Source organism: Hemiscyllium ocellatum (genome assembly GCF_020745735.1).
Source record: "Hemiscyllium ocellatum isolate sHemOce1 chromosome 41 unlocalized genomic scaffold, sHemOce1.pat.X.cur. SUPER_41_unloc_2, whole genome shotgun sequence".
Classification (NCBI taxonomy): domain Eukaryota; kingdom Metazoa; phylum Chordata; class Chondrichthyes; order Orectolobiformes; family Hemiscylliidae; genus Hemiscyllium; species Hemiscyllium ocellatum.
Genome location: NW_026867549.1, coordinates 955,521 through 970,450, shown reverse-complemented (window position 1 = coordinate 970,450; position 14,930 = coordinate 955,521).

Here is a 14,930-nt window from a genome sequence, read left to right as displayed (position 1 = left end):
TGCCATTTGTTTTTCAGTCTTTGAGTTCGGAGAATGATGCATTGGGGATACACAAATATCTCTCTGTGTGCAACAGCACGCTCCCCTTCCCCCAAGTAAAGAGTGAACAATGAGCCAATGACATTGCCTGCGAGTTTCTATTTGTGTCTGTTGGAGCAGAGAATCAGGGAACCTAAGAGATTATCTTCAAGTCCTTTCAATACCTTGTGTCTTTCAATTTCTATTTGTGTCCCCTTATTGGACTCAGGGTAGCAGCTGTTTTCTTCTCGCTCTGCCCGTGCTCCCCAAAAACCTCTCCACTTGAAACAGGCTTGCCCAATACTGCCTTCGCTCTAAAAAAAAAGCTATCCGTTTATGTCCAGCCTCTCTCTGAAGCTAAAGTGCTTCATTGAACAGGGAAAAGTACAACACAGGAACAGAACTTTCCGCCAGCATGTCTGTGCCGATCAGTGTACTCCTCTAATGTAATGCTATCTGCCTTCCCATGATCAAGATCGCTATGTAGTCCACGTGTTCATCCGTCTATCTAATTGTATATTAACCTTTGCTATTGTATCCAATGTTGCAACTTCAGGGGTAATTCCGGACATCTACCACACTCTCTGTATGAACAAACGGTTTCATGCATATTCTTTCAAACATTTTCCCCTGTGCCCGATATGAGGCGATATTACAAACTTGGGTGCTTTATATACTTCTTTCAGATCGCCTCCCAGCACCAAACCTCAAGCACAAATCATCCAAATTTCTCTAATGGCTTTTGGTAACTCATTTCCGAACCAAGCAACATTCTTGGAAAACTCTTTCTCAGGCGCTGCAAACCGTCCAGGTCCGCCCTACCATGTAGCGACCTGAACTGCAAATAATCCTACAGTTGAGGCCACACCAAAGGCCCACACGGCAGCTAAGCTGCATCAGTGTGACGATCGTCACTGCATCTTAATCATTTTCTGACAACTTCTTTACTCCCTGTCAATGGGACATTGATATGAAAGCTTGCGATTTCCACTCATACTGGTTCTGTCAACAAACCCTCATAGACGATCTTACTTTTTGCAGCTGTGATATTATCCCTGATTAGCAATGCCAATCCTCCAATTCTTTTCTGCCCCACACACCCAATTCTTTTTGAAACAACTAAACGCTGGGAAATCCAACAACCATTCCTGCCTCTTTGATATTCAATTAATCACAATGGCCACAATATGACCGTTCCAAGAATTGATCCAGATTTGGAGTACTGAACGCTCATTCTTGATGTTTCTTGTCTTAAACTAGACACGTTTCAAGCCATCACACTGACTGCACCTTTGCGCAATCTAGCGCTGTCCCTTCTCACAGACCCTCTGCAAGCTGTATCTAGTGCATCACTGCCTATTGCAAAATCTGCTCCATCGTGTTGTTGCCAACACTGCTGCTTATCTAGATTGAACTCTCCCAAAGCGCTCTAGCTAACCTCTTGTGGTGCCCCTCCTGTTCAGGTGCAATCCCTACTTCTTTTAAAGATCAAATCTTTCCAGAATGTATCCAATACGATATGGAAATTACACATTTATAGTAATCTTGTCTCCGCTGACATTAAATCATAGCTGATAGGTTGATCATTCCCATTCTCTCGCTTTCCCCCATAATCTTCCATCTCCTTGATAATCAGGAAAACCATCTGTCTCAGAATTAAATATACTCAACGACCTGACTTCCAAAAACGTGTGTGGCAATACATTCCATAGGTTCACCAGTCTCTGCCTGAATACATTTCTCCTTATCTCGGTTTTTAAAGTGCTTCCTTTCACACCCAGGCTTTGCTGTCGGGTCCTATTCTCTCCTATCAGTGGATGCATTTTCGCAAAATTCACTCTTATCTGCCCATTCAGTATTCTGCTTGTGTACTGCAGAGAATGTAAATGCAAATTTTCAAATGACCATTTCTCTGTCACCCTTGTGAGTTTGGGGAAAATAATCAGGAATTTGACCTAGTGAAGAAGGTGGTGAAATTTGGACAGAGTCTCTGAAAACCGAGGCAGTGAGATGGGGTAATTTGGGACATTTCAGAGCGTGAGTATAGATGTTCATTATTTGAAGAAGTCAAGAACTCGGCCTTTTGAATTCCGTGCTCATAGAAATCAGTGTGCTTTCTAGCTGTCATTTTGTTGGTCTATTAGGCTCGCAACAACTCAGCTCCAGGGAGTTAGGACGGACCTTGTCCAGAAACGCTCCTCACAATATCTGGCATGTGAGTCAGGCAGATATTTCATAGATAAAACCGACGGACAATGTTCAGTGGAAACAGAATACGGAATGAAGAACTTCAAATCGATGTGAAACGAGTCGACAATCAAACCATTCAATTGAGACTGTCTTTGAATGGCAGAGATACGAAGTGGAGTAGCAAGGACAACGAAATAGAGAGCACGACAGAAAGGGGAAAAGCAGAAAGCTGGGTAGAGTGAGGAACGAGAGGGCGAGTGTGTGGGACGCACACAAAGACACAGCTACAATGGAGACAGAGAGAGCTAGAGGCGGTAAGTGAAAGTGATTGATTCAGCTTATTACACTGAGTAAAACTAGATGAGAGAAAGTGAGTGGGACAATGCGAGCAAGGGTGACAAGCGACAGTGAGGGACATGAGAGAAAGTTATGTATAGAAGGAGTCAGAATGAGAGTGACAGAAAAAATGAAAAAGAGATAGAATGAAGATCAAAGACAAATTGCGCAGCATCTTGATGGAAGTAAAATGCATGAGAGAAATGAGGAAGTGAAAGGCAGACAGGCAGTGATATAGAAACAGAGTAAGATAGAGCAGCATAGGTTCCCCACTCAGTAGCTAAAGACGTTTCTCCTTATCACTATTCTAAAAGATCTTCCATTTACCCTCAAGCTGTGCCTTAATATCCTATTTTCTCGAGCTAATGAACACATGTTCTCAATATCCACTCTGACCTGCGCATTCACTATTCTGTTTCTACACCATAGGGATTCTAAATGTAAAGCTTCGAATAGCCATCTCCCTGTCGCCCAGTGAGATTGGGAAAATGAACAGCAGTTTAACCCAGTGAAGGAGGAGATGAAATTTGGACAGAAACTCTGAAATGCTAATGCAGTGTGCCGGCGAAATCCCAGGATATATCACAGAGTGGGTGCGCAATTTACTGATTTCAAGCGGTCACGGATTCAGCCGGTAGTGGTCCATCTTAGCAGGAACGAGAGTGCACTAATCTTCTTGTTGTGGTCTGTTCATCCAGAACTACTCACCTCCGAGAAGTTAGTACAGACCTTGCTCCGAATCGTTCCTCACAATAGGATCACGTTGAACAGCACCACCCAAGACAAATCGGCCGAAATCGCCCGGTCACTTTAGGGTAAGGAAGGTGAAGCAGCGGATTTCATTCACAGTGTGAGGGAGGAATGCGTTTCCGAGGAAAAACTGCTGGAAAAATACAATGGGAGCAGAATCCAGAATCAAAAACTAAAAATAGTTGTGTTGACAGTAGGGAAGAAACCAGACAGGTGCAATGATAGAGTGAGAGAAACAGAGATTGAGACGAGAATTGGGAGCAAGTGTGTGTGTGTGTGTGTGTGTGTGTGTGTGTGTGTGTGTGTGTGTGTGTGTGTGTGTGTGTGTGTGTGTGTGTGTGTGTGTGTGTGTGTGTGTGTGTGTGTCAGCGGCAGAGAGGAATGGAGAGAGAGTGTGTGAGAGGCAAAGAGGGACAGATAGTGAAACATAGAGCGTGACAGCCAGGGAAAGACTGGCAAAAAATTGGAGAGAGTAAGAAAAGATAGGGGAAGAGCGATTGGCAGAGAACGTCACAGGTACAAGTGAGGCAGTGGGAGTGAGAGGCAGCAAGTGACAGACAGTAAGACATATTGTTGCACGGTAAGTGAGACTGAGACGACACATAATGAGAGACAATGTACGTAAGGATGACGAGTCTGAGAGAGATGACAGAATGAGATGTAAATAGAAATCATCCTAGACACAGACAAAGTGAGAATGACAGAAAGAGTGACAGAGACAGATTGAAAGACAAATACAGATTGAACAATATATAACTGAGAATAGAAGGAATGAGAGGATGTGTGAGAGAAATTACAGAGTGCAATGCAGACAGACAGGGACATAGAAACGGAGTAAGACATAAATGGAGGCAGCAAGAGAGTGAGGATTACATTAAAATGACAGGCAGAGTGATAATGATGAGAAGCTTTGAGATAGAGAGACAGAAGTCCAGGCAAAAATAAAAGAGATAGACAGAGCGACAGGACCATTTCAAGAATACCAACCTAAGCAGTAAGCTGACATTTGCTCTGCAGAAGAGACGCGCTCCAGTGGTCGTAAGGCAGACACGGACTCGGTCTGCAGCACTTCCAGAAGTTGATGGATACCCCATCACTGTTCAGGGACAGTTGGAGACAGTTCGAGATGGGCACGCACTGCTGGCCTTGCCAGTAACATTCCCATTCAAACATTTTTAAAAGTCGTTCTGCTGAAATGCTCCCGGTGTCAACCAAAAACAAATTCATCACAATGCGGTCTTTGTAATTTAAATATATATTTTATCTGGCCGAAGCAAAAATCCCCACAATACCAGTTATAGTCTAACATTTTTTTTAAGATTAGATTACTTCCAGGGTAGAAACAGGCCCTTAGGCCCAACAAGTGCAACCCACCCATACCTCTACATTTACCCCTTTACCTAACACTGCGGGCAATTTAGCATGGCCAATTTACCTGACCTACACATCTTTGTGACTGTGGGAGGAAACTAGAACACCCAGAGGAAACCCACGCAGACACGGGGAGACATGAGTCGGTAATTGAACCCGCCTCTCTGGCGCTGTGAGGCAGCAGTGCTCACCACTGTGCCTTTGTGCCGCCCACGGAAGCATTGGATTTCGGAGCGCCATTCCTTCACGAGGTGTTTTATTTGGCCATCACTGTCTGAACCTGACTGGCTTCTGCTGTCTCACTGTGTGTGGAGCTTCTCACTGACTGACGCTGGTCTCCTTTGTCCACAGGTGTCAAGAATCCTGCAATCTTTGTCAGGACAGTCAGTGTTTAAAGGTATTTTGAAATATTCTGCAAGTAAGTTAAAGATTCATGGCACCACAGGTCACTTTGTTAAACATAAACAAACATTATTGTGCAAATGCGAAGCGAAAGAAAGCATCCTTATATAACACAATCCAAATTATCTGTGTAATGTTTTGAATTCAATTTCACGTTTACAGCCGAAGATTTTTAACACATGAAGTGGTGAAGACTCATTCACTTTCTGAAGGGATTAACCAAAACATACGTCATAGCCAACTGGAAGTTACTTCGACTCCTTCCCAGTTTTTCATTCTTATACCTGTGATTTCTCGAGCTTTCTGTCTGAAAATGTTCCACTGTCTGTGTTGACACAGCCACCTGTCAAAAGACTTGCAATTCGTTCACGGCTGGCGACAATCTTCCATGGTTATGTTTTTCCGATGCATTTTTATGTTTGAGGGGCAAATTTGATTTCTAAAATTGTTTTATATATATATATATATATATACACACACACACACATACATATATATATATATATATATATATGCACACACACACACACACACACATATATATATTTCTTATTAATGCAATGAACATTTGGGAAAAAAAGAATTTTCTAATAAACGTTTCAGCTAAGCCGGCAACTCAGAATATTTTTTTTCTTTGACATCTGGACTGACTTTGCTGAAAATATAAATGCTTCAGAATTGAGTGCACCCATTTTAACTCGTGGTAATTGCGTTGGAAAGAATTGGCTACTCAGTAGCTTCCGTTTTTGATAGAACATTTCCCTGGAGAAATACCAGCCACTCTTACCAACACTGATTTACTCCTTGATCACCAGGAATATCATTGTCACTGTCACAGTGACATCTTCAGTATTAATCTTTTTGACCACCTTGTGGGGACACAGTTTGCAGACAAACGGCTGTCCATAGTGTGAACTCTCTGTTGTGTGTGCAGGCTGGATCATGCAGTGAAGCATTTCCCTCACTGGCTATTTATTTTGGCCAATGAAGGAATGTAGCTTAGGTTCACGAGGTCAATTCCTGGAATGGTGGACTACCTTACGTTGAAAGATTGGAGCGACTGGGCTTGTATACCATTGAGTTCAGAAGACAGAGAGGGGATTTGATTGAGACTACAAGATTATTAAAGGATTGGACACTCTGGAGGCAGGGAACATGTTTCCCCTGATGGATAAGTGCTGAACCAGAGGACACAGCTTATAAATGCGAAGTAGACCATTTAGGACAGAGATGAGGACTAAGACCTTCAACTAGAGAGTGGTGGCTGTGTGGAATGCTGTGCCCCAGAGGGCAGTGGAGGCCCAGTCTCTGGATTCATTTAAGAAAGTGTTGGGTAGAGCTCTCAATAGTGTAATCAAGGGTTATGGAGATAAGGCAGGAACATATTGATTAAGGATGACCAGCTGTGATAATATTGCATGGTGATGCAGTCTCGAAGGTCTGAATGGCCTACTCCTGCATCTATTGTCTATTGTCAGTGAACGCAGATAAACGGACTGCCTGCAATGCGAATTCAATGGTGTATCTGAAAGGGGGAGGGGGGTAAATCTGTCAATCACTTCCCACACTGAGAGCAGGTGAATAGCTTCTCCCCAGTGTCAGACCGCTGGTGAATAAACATAAAAGATGATTGAGCAAATCCTTTCCGACAATCACAGCCGGTGTGCGGCCTTTCCCCAGGCTGAACTCGCTTGTATCTCATCACGTTAGCTGAACTGGTGAATTACTTCCCAAAATCAGATCCGGGAATGCACTCCTCCTGTTACAAACTTGCTTGTGTGTCAGTAGAGCGGATGTATCAACGAGTCTCTTCGCACTGTCAGAGTTGCATGGTCTATCCACAGCGTGAACCAGCGTGTGTCAGCAGGTTGGAGACAACACTGAATTCTATCTCTTACACACAACAGGTGAAAGGCCTCTCCCCAGTGTGTCTCCACTCCTGAATCACAAGAGCGGATGGATAATAGAAACCCTTCCCACAATGCACACATTTCCTGGGTTTATCAATGCTGAAATTGTTCGCATTCTTTCTCCAGGTTTAACAATTAGTTGAAGCCTCGTCCAAACTTAGAACACGTGAATAGTCTGTCTCTGGTGTGAATTGTGCATTTTTCTTCTACGGCCGCTTTAAGTTGTTCTCACTCTTCGTGCACTAAAACACTCTCACAAGAATGTCTATGGATCATTTGTTAATCGTTTGAAGTAGACAGAACAGAGAAACATATCTCTCTCTACACGTGGAAAGGTCCATGATATTCACATACTGACAAAATCAAGTGCTTTTAGATCTTGACATGATGCTAATTTCCGATTTCTTTCGTCAAATCCTGCCCTTCTATTAGCCTGTAAAAACAGTTTAAAAATATATCAGTTCAAGATAACATTTCAAAAGAAAATCTCCTAAGTTGACGCAAAATCAGACCATTTGATAGATTTATGTTTACTGTTGATGCAGACTCGATGGGTCGAACAGTCATTATTAAACTGAATGGTCGAATGCTTGTTATAGAGTCGTTCAGATGTCTAGCGTGAAAACAAACCATTCAGTACAACTCATCCATGCCGAGCAGATATCCTCACCTAAAGTAATCCCATTTGCCAGCACTTGGCCCATATCCCTACAACCCTTCCTATTCATGCCCCCATCCAGATTCCTATTAAATGCCGTAACTGTACCAGTCTCCACCACTTCATCTGGCAGCTTATTCCAATCCCGCACCATCCACTGTGTGAAAAAGTTGTCCATAAGATTCCCTTTTTATCTTTCCCCTCTCACCCTAAACCTCTAGTTCTGCAGTTGCCCACCCCAGAGAAAACATTTTGTCTGTTTATCCTATTGATGCATGCCTATGATTTTATAAATTTCCATAAGGTCACCCCTCATCTTCCGACGCTCCAGGGAAAACATCCCCTTCCGATTTAACCTCTCCCTACTGTTCAAAGCCTCCAACGCTGGCAACATCCTTGTAAATCTTTTCTGAACCCTTTCAAGTTTCACAATATCCTTCAGATAGGAAGAACAGAATTGCCCTCAGTATTCCAAAAGTGGTCGAACCAATGCCCTGTAAAGCCGAAACATGACTTCCCAACTCCTGTACTCAATGCTCTGACCAACAAAGGAATGCATACTAAATGTCTTCTTCACTGTTCTATCTATTTGCGACTCTACTTTCAAGGAATTATCAAAATGCACTCCAACGTCTCTTTGTTCAGCAATAGTCCATAGCACCTTACTGTGAAGTGTATAAGTCCTGCTGTGAATTTCTTTTCCAAAATACAGCACCTCGCATTTGACTAAATTAAAATCCATTTGCTACTCCTCAGCTCATTGGCCCATCTCAACTTCGCTGTCCACTATACCTCAAATTTAATTGTCATCTGCTAATTATACCTACATTTACATTCAACGAATTCTGATAAATGACAAAACTGAGTGGAACCACACCGATTCCTGTGGCACGCCACTAGTGACAAGCCTCCAGCAAGATAACCAACCTCCACCACCATCATCTGTTTTGTACCTTCAAGTCAGTTCTCCATCAAAATAATTGTTCTCCCTATGTTCCATGTGATCTAACCGACCAACCAGTCTCTCATGGGGAACCTTGCATAACTGAAGTCCGTACAGGTCATATCCACACCTCGGCCTTCATGAATCCTCTTCGTTACATGTTCAAAAAACACAACCAAGTTTGTGAGATATGATTTCTCACTCACAAAGCCGTGTTGACTATCCTGAATCTGTCTTTTCCTTTCCAAATACATGTACATCCTGTCCTTCAGGATTCCCTCCAAAAAATTGGCCACCACCGATGGCATGCTTCCTGGTCCATTGTTCCCTCGCTTTTCCTTAACACCTTTCTTAAATAGTGGCATGACGTTCGTCAACTTCCAGTATTCAGGCACCACACTTGTGACTATTGATGATACAAATATCTCAGTAAAGTGTCCAGCAATCACTTCCCACAGATCTCTTGGGTATATCTGATCAGATCCTGGGAATTTGTCCACTTTTATGTGTTTTAAGACATCCTGCACTTCCTGCTCCGTAATATGGACATTTTTCTCGATGTCACCATGTATTTCCCCACACTCTGTCCCTTCTCCACAGTAAACACTGTTGCAAAATACTCGTTCAGTATCTCCCCATCTCCTGCAGCTACACTCATCGGCTGCCTTACTGATAATCTAAGCGCCCTGCTCTGTCCATAGTTATCCTTTTGTCTTTAACGTGTTTTCAAACACTTTGGATTCTCCTTAACCCAATTCGCCAAAGTTAGTTCATGCCCTATTTTGCTCTCCTGGTTTCATCCTTAAGTTTTCTCCTACTGCGTTTATAGTCTTCTTAGGATTCTCTCTATCTCTTCTGTCTACATACAATATATGCTTTCTTCTTTCTCTTAACCAAACCTTAATTTCTCTCGACATCCAGGATTCCCTACATCTACTAGTCTTTGCTTTCATCCGACTGGTATATACTGCTTCTGGACTCTCGTTATCTCATTTCTGAAAGCTCCCCATTTTCCAGCTGTGCCTTTATCTCTTGATATCTCCCCTCCAACCCCTCAACCTCCAAATCAGCTTTTGTAAGTTTTTGCCTAACATCATCAAAATTATCCTTCCTCCGATGTTGAACTTAAACTTTCAGGTCCAGTCTATTCTTTTCCGTGACTATTTTATAATTAATAGTGTTGCGGTTGCTGGCCTCAATGTGCTCCCCCACTGACACCTCGGTCACGCCCCCGCCTTATTTACCAATCGTAGGTCAATTTTCTTACTATCTCCAACAGGAGCATCTACATACTGAGTCAGAAAGCTTCCTTGTACACAGTTAAGTTATTGTCCAACTAAACCCGATGGCAATCCCAGTCTACATTTGGCAAGTTAAAATCCCCTATCGCAACCACCCTGGTGTTCTTATATATAACGGAATCTCGTTTCCCAGTTGTTTCTCAGTTTCCTGCTGACTATTATGGGGTGGACAATACAATTGCGATCAGGTAATCATCCCTTTCTTATTTCTCAGTTTCACCCAAAAACGCCCCTGGATGTATTCCCACCAATATTTTCCCTATGTACAGCATTAATATTCTCCATTATCAAATTACCACTTCTCCCCCTCTGTAGCATTCTGCTCCACGCCCCACTCCCACCCCCATATTTCATGGAACATTTTTATCCTGGAGCATTACGCTGCAGTCCTGTCCATCCCTCTTCCACATTTTGCAATTGCAATATATTCCAGTCCCACATTACTCACCATGCCCTGAGTTCATCTGCCTTCCCTGATGGACTCTTGTATTGGAGTCGGATATTGTTCTCTGCTTTACTGATTGTTGCCCTGACTGTTTGATTTAGAACAAAGAGCGTTACAGCACATTACAGACACTTTGTCCCTCGATGTTGCGCCAGTCTGTGAAATTACTCTGCCGCCCACCTCACGTACTCTAGTTCATTAAAATCCATATGTATGTCCAATGTATGCACTTAACGTCAGCGAGTCCGACCACTGCTGCAGGCGGAAGTGTTGCAAGTACGCCCCTATTAATCTGAGAAAAGAAACCACTCCAAACTTTGTCCTGAAGCTGTCACTACTCAATTGAATGCTACGCTTCCTCGTGTTAGACTTCACTATCCGATGAAAAAGGCTCTCTCTCGCCAACCTATTTACCACTCCGAATATCTGGTTCGCCTCGATTGAGTCACATCTCAACTTTAATCTCTCCAATGAAAACTGCCTCAGTTCGGCTCAACCTGTCCTCGCAGGATCTTCCTTCCGGACCAGGAAACATCCTCGTAAACCCTCTGAAGCCTTTTTCAAAGCTTCCACATCCTTCCGAAAATGCAGTGACCAGAACTGCACACAATATTCCAGGTATGGCTTTACCAGTGTCTTGTACAGCTGAAGCATGACCACGTGGCCCAGGAATTCAATCCCCCTACCAATTTACCACATGATTTCTGCACTACATCTTTAAGTTTGTCCCCACGGCTGCTTCCAAATGTGAGTGGTGGAGGGAGTAGATGTGATGTTAATTAAGCAGGACTGCTCGTTGACAAGCTTCTTGAGTGCTGTTGGTGCAGCACCCATCCAGGTAATTAGGGAATCACACTACGGAGAGGCAACAGCAAGACACAAGTATCTTCCATCTGTATTTGCCTGTCTACATCTGGATCTTTTTTCCCCCCTACTGTCTCACAATCGCCAAATATCTTGAATTGCTCTCTTATACTATTTCCATCTCTCAGTCCTTGCTGTCTTGAACTCTCTCACAGATCCACTGTGCGTGGGAAATCACGTCTCACAAACTTGATTGAGTTTTCTGAAGAAGTAACAAAGAACATTGATAAGTGCAAATCAGTAGATGTGATCTATATAGATTTCAATAAGGCATTCGACAAGGTTCCCTATAGGAGACTGATTAGCAAGGTTAGATCTCACGGAATACAGAGAGAACTAACCATTTGGATGCAGAACTGGTTCAAAGGTAGAAGACAGAGGGTGGTGGTGGGTAGTTTCTCAGACTGGAGACCTGTGACCAGTGGAGTGCCACAAGGATCGGTGCTGGGCCCTCTACTTCTTGTCATTTACACAAGTGATTTTGATGCGACCATAAGAGGTACAGTTCGTAAATTTGCAGACGACACTAAAATTGGAGGTGCATTGGACAGCGAAGAAGGTTACCTCAGATTACAACAGGATCTGGAGCAGATGGGACCATGGGCTGAGAGTTGGCAGATGGAGTTTTATTCAGAAAATTGCGACCTGCTGCATTTTGGGAAAGCAAATTTAACAGGACTTATACACTTAATGGTAAGATCCTAGGGAGTGTTGCTGAACAAAGCGACCTTGGAATGCAGGTTAATAGCTCCTTGATAGTAGAGTCGCAAGTAGATAGGATCGTAAAGAAGACGTTTGGTATGTCTTCCTTTATTGGTCAGAGTATTGAGTACAGGAATTAGTAGGTCACGTTGCGGCTGTACAGAACATTGGTTAGGCCACATGTGGATTATTTGGTGCAATTCTGGTCTCCTTCCTGTCAGAAAGATGCTCTGCAACTTGAAAGGGTTCAGAAAAGATTTAAAAGTATGTTGCCAGGGCTGGAGGATCTGAGCTATAGGGAGAGGCTGTGCAGGCTGCGGCTGTTTTACCTGGAGCGGCGGTGGCTGAGGGGTGACATTTTAGAGTCTTATACAATTATGAGGGGCATGGATTGAATAAATAGGCAAAATAGGCAAAACCCATGAAAATAACATCATTCAGCACTTCACACATGGAGCATCAGTAGCTGAGAACACATAAAACAGGTAGCAGCAAAGCACACAAGTCTGTGATATCTCTGTCCACCCCGAACTATCTCAATCAACAAGTGTCTCTTTCTCTTGTGTTCAATTTTTTTTATTTCCCCTCCTCTCCATCTGTCTTGATCTCTTTCACAGTCATTCTTCCTTTGCCTCATTGACCTTCTTCCTCTACCAGCTTTCTTTCTGCCTCATCATTTGTCACTGCCCTCTCACTGCCTCGAACTCAGTGCCTCTAGATCCTTTTCTGTCTCTCACACCTTCTGTCCATCCGTCTCCCATATCTATTTCACAGTATCGATCTCTCGATAAACAACAGAGTCATACATTTCATGCCATGAGCTCTCCTCGATGGCAAATTTTCACTCTTAGTTTCCCACATTTTCTCCATGATAGGTCATTCATTGTGAAATACATCAATAACATTTCAACGTGCCCTCACTGAGTTAATTGATCAGTCTACGCCATCTATCTCTGTTACCTCATTCACTATTAATTCATACACCATGACCCCAGTCCCAGAGCTTAAAAAGGATAGTGTATCTAACAGGCCGTGACTCCCAGTCCGAGAGGCGGAACAATGGTGAGGTTGTTCAGAACATTGGATAGCACTTTTGGAATACTGTGTGCAATTCCTGTCTCCTTCCAATTGGAAGGCTGTTGGAGTCGTCAAGTCATAAGGATGTGCAGCAAAGAAACAGACCCTTCAGTCCAACTTTCTCTCAACAACCAGATATACGAACCTAATCTAGTCCCATTTGCCAGCAATGGGCCCACATCCTTCTTCATACTTCCTCCACTTCCTTCTTATATACCAGTCCAGATGCCTTTTAAGTGTTGCAATTGTACCAGCTTCCACAAATTCGCCTGGCAGCTCATTTCATCTAAGTACCACCCTCTGTGCGAAAACATTATCCCTTATGTCCCATTAATAACATTCCCATTTCATCCAAAGCCTACCCCATCTATTTCTGAACATACAACACCACACATTCCCCCCCCCCCCCCATCTGGAAGAAAATACCTTGTCTATATATCCTATCGATGCCGCTCATGATTTTGCAAACCTCCATAAGGTCACCCCTCAGCCTCCGATGCACCAGGTGAAAGCAGCCCAGCTGATTCAGCATCGTCCTACACCACAAATCCTCCAAAACTGGCAACATCCTCGTAAAGCTTTTCTGAACTCTTTCAAATTTCACAACGTCCTTCCGTTAGGAAGGAGACCAGAATTGCATGCAATATTCTAAAAATGGCCTGACTAATGTCCTGTATAGCTGCAGCATGACCTCCCAACTTCTATATTCAATGCTCTTACCAATAAAGGAAAGCATACCAAACGACTTCTTCACTATCCTATTTACCTGCAACTTTACTCTCAAGTAATTATGAACCTGCACTCCAAGGTCCCTTTGCTCAGTAACACACCCCAGGATCTTATCATGAAGTGCATAAATCCTGCTTGAATTGCTTTTGCAAAATGCATCATCTCGCATTTATCTCAATTAAACTCTATCTGCCACTCCTCAGCCCATTGGCCCATTTGATCACGACCCCATTGAATTCTCACGTTACCTACTTGGCTCTCCACTACACTTCGAAATTTGGTGTCATCTGCGAACTTAAAACTACATCTCGAATATTCCATGGTACATCCTTTCCATGCTCCTGTACCATCTGAGAAGCTTCACATGGGGCATGTGCAAGTGTAGACCGTCAGTGATATAATGGCGCATTCCCAAAGAATGTGTGGATTTCCGCTAATGGCAATCCTTCCTTAATTGAAAATCTCACTATGGTGTTTTACAGTGTTTTACACTTGTGATTTTCGTGTTGTCGACATGATGTTTCGACTGTCCACGAGTGCATGGTGGAACTTGGAAGCTGGCAGAATTTAAATTCCGTTAATAGATCAGGAACTGAAAGCAAACCATCAGTGGTCGTAATCCGGGAGCAATCATGGTTTGCCCTGATAACGCCTCTGGTTTGCTAATGTCCGTCAGGTCATCCTTTCCTGGTCTGGCCCACAGCCCCACAACAGTTTGATTGATTGTTAATGCTTCCTGAAGTGACTTGAGCAAATGACTCAGTTCCGGGGCAGTGGCATTTTTTTTAATAAGCGGTAGCATTACAGCTGTACTTAGGAAGTATATTCCAGGAAATGCATCCAGGGAAATTATTGGGGTTGAACTGGGAAATAAGAAAGGGATGATCACCTTATTGGGTTTGGATTATAGAACTCTAATAATCAGTGGGAAATTGAGAAACACATTAGTAAGAATATTTCAGTTGTCCATAAGAATGACAGGGCGGTTATGATGAGGGGCATTTACTTTCCAAACATAGACTAGGACTGTGATAGTCCGAAGTGTTTAGATGGGCAAAAATTGTTAAGAGTTTAAACGATTTTTTTCTGAGTCAGGATGTGAATGTACCAAGTAGAGAAGTGCAAAAACTGACCTGCTCTTGGGTAACAAAGCAGGGCAGGTGAGGGAGGTGTCAGTGGGAGAATAATGTGGTGCTAGAGACCGGAATCCTATTGCTTTTAACATAGTGATGGA